Source organism: Mustelus asterias, chromosome 25 (genome assembly GCF_964213995.1).
Source record: "Mustelus asterias chromosome 25, sMusAst1.hap1.1, whole genome shotgun sequence".
Classification (NCBI taxonomy): Eukaryota; Metazoa; Chordata; class Chondrichthyes; order Carcharhiniformes; family Triakidae; genus Mustelus; species Mustelus asterias.
In genome coordinates this window covers 2497951-2504307 of record NC_135825.1, presented here as the reverse complement: position 1 = coordinate 2504307, position 6357 = coordinate 2497951, and the positions used below count along the sequence as shown (strand labels likewise).

General features: G+C 42.6%; 1 protein-coding gene across 4 annotated transcripts in view; it reads left to right on the top strand.

Annotated features, from left to right (window-relative positions):
• Nucleotides 1-5531: 5531 nt before the first annotated feature.
• The window catches only part of tfeb (transcription factor EB), a 250656-nt gene continuing 249830 nt past the window's right edge, over nucleotides 5532-6357 (top strand). For 2 of the 4 annotated variants that reach the window (XM_078241976.1, XM_078241977.1), the window contains exon 1: nucleotides 5551-5660. The gene's annotated coding sequence lies outside the window, so the exon portion shown is untranslated. Of the gene's footprint in view, nucleotides 5661-6357 lie in introns of all 4 variants that reach the window. The other 2 variants (XM_078241978.1, XM_078241975.1) reach the window with 2 other exon arrangements.

The window sequence follows — 6357 nt, the reverse complement described above, 5'->3', positions numbered from 1 at the left end:
TGTATTTGTCAGTGTGTGTTTGTCAGTGTGTTTACAGTGCTGTGTTTGTCAGTGTGTATTTACAGTGCTGTATTTGTCAGTGTGTTTATAGTCCTGTATTTATCAGTGTATTTACAGTCCTGTGTTTGTCAGTGTGTTTACAGTGCTGTGTTTGTCAGTGTGTGTTTGTCAGTGTGTTTACAGTGCTGTGTTTGTCAGTGTGTTTACAGTGCTGTGTTTGTCAGTGTGTTTACAGTGCTGTATTTGTCAGTGTGTTTACAGTGCTGTGTTTGTCAGTGTGTGTTTGTCAGTGTGTTTACAGTGCTGTGTTTGTCAGTGTGTTTACAGTGCTGTGTTTGTCAGTGTGTTTACAGTGCTGTGTTTGTCAGTGTGTTTACAGTGCTGTGTTTGTCAGTGTGTTTCCAGTGCTGTGTTTGTCAGTGTGTTTACAGTGCTGTATTTGTCAGTGTGTTTACAGTGCTGTGTTTGTCAGTGTGTTTACAGTGCTGTATTTGTCAGTGTGTTTACAGTGCTGTGTTTGTCAGTGTGTTTACAGCGCTGTATTTGTCAGCGTGTGTTTGTCAGTGTGTTTACAGTGCTGTGTTTGTCAGTGTGTATTTACAGTGCTGTATTTGTCAGTGTGTTTATAGTCCTGTATTTGTCAGTGTATTTACAGTCCTGTGTTTGTCAGTGTGTTTACAGCGCTGTATTTGTCAGCGTCTGTTTGTCAGTGTGTTTACTGTCCTGTGTTTGTCAGTGTGTTTACAGTCCTGTATTTGTCAGTGTATTTACAGTGCTGTGTTTGTCAGTGTGTGTTTACAGTGCTGTTTTTGTCAGTGTGTTTACAGTGCTGTATTTGTCAGTGTGTGTTTGCCAGTGTGTTTACAGTGGTGTGTTTGTCAGTGTGTTTACAGTGCTGTATTTGTCAGTGTGTTTACAGTGCTGTGTTTGTCAGTGTGTTTACAGTGCTGTATTTGTCAGTGTGTTTACAGTGCTGTGTTTGTCAGTGTGTTTACAGCGCTGTATTTGTCAGCGTGTGTTTGTCAGTGTGTTTACAGTGCTGTGTTTGTCAGTGTGTATTTACAGTGCTGTATTTGTCAGTGTGTTTATAGTCCTGTATTTGTCAGTGTATTTACAGTCCTTTTGTTTGTCAGTGTGTTTACAGCGCTGTATTTGTCAGCGTGTGTTTGTCAGTGTGTTTACTGTCCTGTGTTTGTCAGTGTGTTTACAGTGCTGTATTTGTCAGTGTGTTTACAGTGCTGTGTTTGTCAGTGTGTTTACAGTGCTGTATTTGTCAGTGTGTTTACCGTGCTGTGTTTGTTGGTGTGTTTACAGCGCTGTATTTGTCAGCGTGTGTTTGTCAGTGTGTTTACAGTGCTGTGTTTGTCAGTGTGTATTTACAGTGCTGTATTTGTCAGTGTGTTTATAGTCCTGTATTTGTCAGTGTATTTACAGTCCTGTGTTTGTCAGTGTGTTTACAGCACTGTATTAGTCAGCGTGTGTTTGTCAGTGTGTTTACTGTCCTGTGTTTGTCAGTGTGTTTACAGTCCTGTATTTGTCAGTGTATTTACAGTCCTGTATTTGTCAGTGTGTATTTACAGTGCTGTTTTTGTCAGTGTGTTTACAGTGCTGTATTTGTCAGTGTGTGTTTGTCAGTGTGTTTACAGTGCTGTATTTGTCAGTGTGTTTACAGTCCTGTGTTTGTCAGTGTGTTTACAGTGCTGTATTTGTCAGCGTGTATTTGTCAGTGTGTTTACAGTGCTGTGTTTGTCAGTGTGTTTACAGTCCTGTGTTTGTCAGTGTGTTTAGAGTGCTGTGTTTGTCAGTGTGTTTACAGTCCTGTATTTGTCAGTGTGTGTGTTGTCAGTGTGTTTACAGCGCTCTTGCTGTGTTGGAGTGTGTTGACAGTTCTCTAGCTGTCAGTGTGTTTACAGTGCTGTGTTTGTCAGTGTGTTTACAGTCCTGTGTTTGTCAGTGTGTTTACAGTGCTGTATTTGTCAGTGTGTTTACAGTGCTGTGTTTGTCAGTGTGTTTACAGTGCTGTATTTGTCAGTGTGTTTACAGTGCTGTGTTTGTCAGTGTGTTTACAGTGCTGTATTTGTCAGTGTGTTTACAGTGCTGTGTTTGTCAGTGTGTTTACAGTGCTGTGTTTGTCAGTGTGTTTACAGTGCTGTATTTGTCAGTGTGTTTACAGTGCTGTGTTTGTCAGTGTGTTTACAGTGCTGTATTTGTCAGTGTGTTTACAGTGCTGTGTTTGTCAGTGTGTTTACAGTGCTGTGTTTGTCAGTGTGTTTACAGTGCTGTGTTTGTCAGTGTGTTTACAGTGCTGTATTTGTCAGTGTGTTTACAGTGCTGTGTTTGTCAGTGTGTGTTTGTCAGTGTGTTTACAGTGCTGTGTTTGTCAGTGTGTGTTTGTCAGTGTGTTTACAGTGCTGTGTTTGTCAGTGTGTTTACAGTGCTGTGTTTGTCAGTGTGTTTACAGTGCTGTGTTTGTCAGTGTGTTTACAGTGCTGTATTTGTCAGTGTGTTTACAGTGCTGTGTTTGTCAGTGTGTGTTTGTCAGTGTGTTTACAGTGCTGTGTTTGTCAGTGTGTTTACAGTGCTGTGTTTGTCAGTGTGTTTACAGTGCTGTGTGTGTTTGTCAGTGTGTTTACAGTGCTGTGTTTGTCAGTGTGTTTACAGTGCTGTGTTTGTCAGTGTGTTTACAGTGCTGTATTTGTCAGTGTGTTTACAGTGCTGTGTTTGTCAGTGTGTTTACAGTGCTGTATTTGTCAGTGTGTTTACAGTGCTGTGTTTGTCAGTGTGTTTACAGTGCTGTGTTTGTCAGTGTGTTTACAGTGCTGTATTTGTCAGTGTGTTTACAGTGCTGTGTTTGTCAGTGTGTTTACAGTGCTGTATTTGTCAGTGTGTTTACAGCGCTGTATTTGTCAGCGTGTGTTTGTCAGTGCGTTTACAGTGCTGTGTTTGTCAGTGTGTATTTACAGTGCTGTATTTGTCAGTGTGTTTATAGTCCTGTATTTGTCAGTGTATTTACAGTCCTGTGTTTGTCAGTGTGTTTACAGTGCTGTGTTTGTCGGTGTGTTTACAGTGCTGTATTTGTCAGTGTGTTTACAGCACTGTATTTGTCAGTGTGTGTTTGTCAGTGTGTTTACAGTGCTGTGTTTGTCAGTGTGTATTTACAGTGCTGTATTTGTCAGTGTGTTTATAGTCCTGTATTTATCAGTGTATTTACAGTCCTGTGTTTGTCAGTGTGTTTACAGTGCTGTGTTTGTCAGTGTGTGTTTGTCAGTGTGTTTACAGTGCTGTGTTTGTCAGTGTGTTTACAGTGCTGTGTTTGTCAGTGTGTTTACAGTGCTGTATTTGTCAGTGTGTTTACAGTGCTGTGTTTGTCAGTGTGTGTTTGTCAGTGTGTTTACAGTGCTGTGTTTGTCAGTGTGTTTACAGTGCTGTGTTTGTCAGTGTGTTTACAGTGCTGTGTTTGTCAGTGTGTTTACAGTGCTGTGTTTGTCAGTGTGTTTCCAGTGCTGTGTTTGTCAGTGTGTTTACAGTGCTGTATTTGTCAGTGTGTTTACAGTGCTGTGTTTGTCAGTGTGTTTACAGTGCTGTATTTGTCAGTGTGTTTACAGTGCTGTGTTTGTCAGTGTGTTTACAGCGCTGTATTTGTCAGCGTGTGTTTGTCAGTGTGTTTACAGTGCTGTGTTTGTCAGTGTGTATTTACAGTGCTGTATTTGTCAGTGTGTTTATAGTCCTGTATTTGTCAGTGTATTTACAGTCCTGTGTTTGTCAGTGTGTTTACAGCGCTGTATTTGTCAGCGTCTGTTTGTCAGTGTGTTTACTGTCCTGTGTTTGTCAGTGTGTTTACAGTCCTGTATTTGTCAGTGTATTTACAGTGCTGTGTTTGTCAGTGTGTGTTTACAGTGCTGTTTTTGTCAGTGTGTTTACAGTGCTGTATTTGTCAGTGTGTGTTTGCCAGTGTGTTTACAGTGGTGTGTTTGTCAGTGTGTTTACAGTGCTGTATTTGTCAGTGTGTTTACAGTGCTGTGTTTGTCAGTGTGTTTACAGTGCTGTATTTGTCAGTGTGTTTACAGTGCTGTGTTTGTCAGTGTGTTTACAGCGCTGTATTTGTCAGCGTGTGTTTGTCAGTGTGTTTACAGTGCTGTGTTTGTCAGTGTGTATTTACAGTGCTGTATTTGTCAGTGTGTTTATAGTCCTGTATTTGTCAGTGTATTTACAGTCCTTTTGTTTGTCAGTGTGTTTACAGCGCTGTATTTGTCAGCGTGTGTTTGTCAGTGTGTTTACTGTCCTGTGTTTGTCAGTGTGTTTACAGTGCTGTATTTGTCAGTGTGTTTACAGTGCTGTGTTTGTCAGTGTGTTTACAGTGCTGTATTTGTCAGTGTGTTTACCGTGCTGTGTTTGTTGGTGTGTTTACAGCGCTGTATTTGTCAGCGTGTGTTTGTCAGTGTGTTTACAGTGCTGTGTTTGTCAGTGTGTATTTACAGTGCTGTATTTGTCAGTGTGTTTATAGTCCTGTATTTGTCAGTGTATTTACAGTCCTGTGTTTGTCAGTGTGTTTACAGCACTGTATTAGTCAGCGTGTGTTTGTCAGTGTGTTTACTGTCCTGTGTTTGTCAGTGTGTTTACAGTCCTGTATTTGTCAGTGTATTTACAGTCCTGTATTTGTCAGTGTGTATTTACAGTGCTGTTTTTGTCAGTGTGTTTACAGTGCTGTATTTGTCAGTGTGTGTTTGTCAGTGTGTTTACAGTGCTGTATTTGTCAGTGTGTTTACAGTCCTGTGTTTGTCAGTGTGTTTACAGTGCTGTATTTGTCAGCGTGTATTTGTCAGTGTGTTTACAGTGCTGTGTTTGTCAGTGTGTTTACAGTCCTGTGTTTGTCAGTGTGTTTAGAGTGCTGTGTTTGTCAGTGTGTTTACAGTCCTGTATTTGTCAGTGTGTGTGTTGTCAGTGTGTTTACAGCGCTCTTGCTGTGTTGGAGTGTGTTGACAGTTCTCTAGCTGTCAGTGTGTTTACAGTGCTGTGTTTGTCAGTGTGTTTACAGTCCTGTGTTTGTCAGTGTGTTTACAGTGCTGTATTTGTCAGTGTGTTTACAGTGCTGTGTTTGTCAGTGTGTTTACAGTGCTGTATTTGTCAGTGTGTTTACAGTGCTGTGTTTGTCAGTGTGTTTACAGTGCTGTATTTGTCAGTGTGTTTACAGTGCTGTGTTTGTCAGTGTGTTTACAGTGCTGTGTTTGTCAGTGTGTTTACAGTGCTGTATTTGTCAGTGTGTTTACAGTGCTGTGTTTGTCAGTGTGTTTACAGTGCTGTATTTGTCAGTGTGTTTACAGTGCTGTGTTTGTCAGTGTGTTTACAGTGCTGTGTTTGTCAGTGTGTTTACAGTGCTCTTGCTGTGTTGGAGTGTGTTGACAGTTCTCTAGCTGTCAGTGTGCACAGTGCAGTTTGGCAGTGTGTACACAGTGATGGCAGTGTGGACTACAATCCCCAGCAGCCTGTGTTTCAGGCTGGGTGACAGCAGCTCTCTGAAACTGACTCGGATCAGCTGCAAGGGGAAAGATTGCGTCAGTTTCAGTAAAAGCCACTTTCCCTGGCGGGGAGGGAACTGGAATCCAAACTGCAGCCGCCAAACAGCTCAGTGCACAGGGGAGCCGAGTGCTGACCTTCAGCGGGTAAGTGAGAGCTGCTGAGAGTGAAGGGGATCCAGAGAGAAGCTGCTACTCCCGGGTTACAATGTAACCAAAACAACTGGTTACATGGCGCAGAGTAACCAGCCCCGCTACAGTGTAACCAGGAGCTGCAACCTTCATTCTCAGCCTGTCCGCAATGTTGTCCTCCACTGTTTTGTAAGATTGAGGTCAAACTCTCAGAGTAGATAAATACCCCCGGAGGGAGATTTAAAACCGAGGCAGATCCGCCTGACTCACAGTAAAGACCGAGATGGCAAGGAATTGGACAATGAGCAGCAAGTCAGACAGCAGAATGTGGAGAAACAAGTTACCCTCATGTTGTTTCATCTCCCGCTGCTCACACACCCCTAATTCCCCCCATGGACTATTTATAATTCCCCCCCCCCCCCATGACCCTCTATACCCTCCCTCTCCCCTCCCCATAACTCACATCTGGCAAGTGAGTCAAAGGCAGGGACCTCCAGAGGTTGTTGTTGGGTCCCTGACTCTAATCCCACAACAAGTAGCAGATGAACTAAATGAATCACTCCCCCCCCCCCCCCCCACCCCACCCCACCCCACACGCCGTCTGCCAGTTTACAGCAAAGTTAATTTAATTTTCATTGACATTCCTGGGACTCGGCAGCAGATTGGTTGCGGGTTACAGCTGATCTAACTTCTTCAAAACTCTGAAAGTCAC